At 37.8% G+C, this 1,247-nt stretch overlaps 1 non-coding gene across 1 annotated transcript; it reads right to left on the bottom strand.

Moving 5' to 3' along the window:
- Positions 1-521: 521 nt before the first annotated feature.
- LOC114622830 lies at positions 522-643 on the bottom strand. The gene has a single exon (XR_003711686.1). It is a non-coding gene; the product is annotated as a small nucleolar RNA SNORA29 (small nucleolar RNA).
- Between the last annotated feature and the right edge of the window lie 604 nt (positions 644-1,247).

The following is a 1,247-nucleotide window of genomic DNA, read 5'->3' as shown; positions in this document are numbered from 1 at the left end:
ATATATATATATATATATATATATATATATATATATATATATATATAAAAATATGGTCCACGCTTAGTCAAGGTCCCCAGCCACCCCATTCCCATCTCCCCACCAAAACTTGTGGTGACAGAGAGGGTTTTGACCTTTTCTGTCCCAACTTCACTGCAGATTAGAAAACAACTGTTGGCTTTTTGCTTTGTTTTTTAGTTAAAGAGAGGTGAAATTACCCAAGCTTAAACATGCAAGCAAACCAAAATTTATACAAATTTAATGATAGTTTAAGAGGGGATTAACTTTATTTCAGGTTTTAACTCTGTACTTAACAGCAGCACCACATCTATTGCCATATTAGAGAAGAAATCATCACTTACCCACTCATTTGGGAAGCCATGGATGCATTAACATTTACATCTACTGATGTAGTGTGCTGCTTCCCTGTTTAAAGGATGAGGGATAAAATCCCTTACAAGTCCATTACTCAGAGTTTTGGGTTTTACCACATGTAACTTAGCGTCAGTCAGAGGCACAGTGATGGTATGTCTAGCCATTTTGTAAGAGAGAGAACATGAAAAGCCCTCTCTCTTCATATCATGACAATTTGAATCTACTCCATAAGCATAGCCACTATATCTAGTAGTAAGAGAATAAAAACAACTGTTCTATGTGCAAGGCCTAAGCCAGTTCGTGGCAACACAGGAACCTGCTCTCAGGGGGCACAGAAAGCTGCCCAACTCAAGTTCAGCAAAGTGTGCACCGAAAGCCATCTGTGGCCGTGAAGTTGATGGTTCCCCATGATGCTAGCCACTGCTCATTCCTCAGAAGCAGGATCATCCTCTGAGTAGCAGGATTATGGTCCCTCAGCACAACCTTCTTTCTCCCAAAGTCCTGCTTTTCCTCCTTAGATACAAAATGATATAAACTCTTACCAGATACAGGATAGAACACTTTTTTGAAAATTAATATATGATAAACATGTGTTAGACCAAACTAAAAATTAATCCAGGATAACATAAATGGTGAGTTCTAGGAAGTTTTGACTTTTATCTCTCAGATGTTCTCTTTAACATGCCTTAAATATAGTATCTATAAAATATAGGCACATATGTGTGTAAATACATGTACATTTGGTGATATATATGCATATATATGTATATGTATGTTTGTAATTATGATATGTTGTGGGTTGCCCTGATGCTGATTGTATTCTGATGTTAATTCTGCTTCCCTAAGAGGGGCTGCCGGTGCCGAGCAGTCAA

Source organism: Grammomys surdaster, unplaced genomic scaffold (genome assembly GCF_004785775.1).
Source record: "Grammomys surdaster isolate TR1022 unplaced genomic scaffold, NIH_TR_1.0 191, whole genome shotgun sequence".
In the NCBI taxonomy this organism is placed as follows: domain Eukaryota; kingdom Metazoa; phylum Chordata; class Mammalia; order Rodentia; family Muridae; genus Grammomys; species Grammomys surdaster.
The sequence above is the reverse complement of the archived record's forward strand: the minus strand, read 5'-3'. Positions and strand labels throughout refer to the sequence as shown.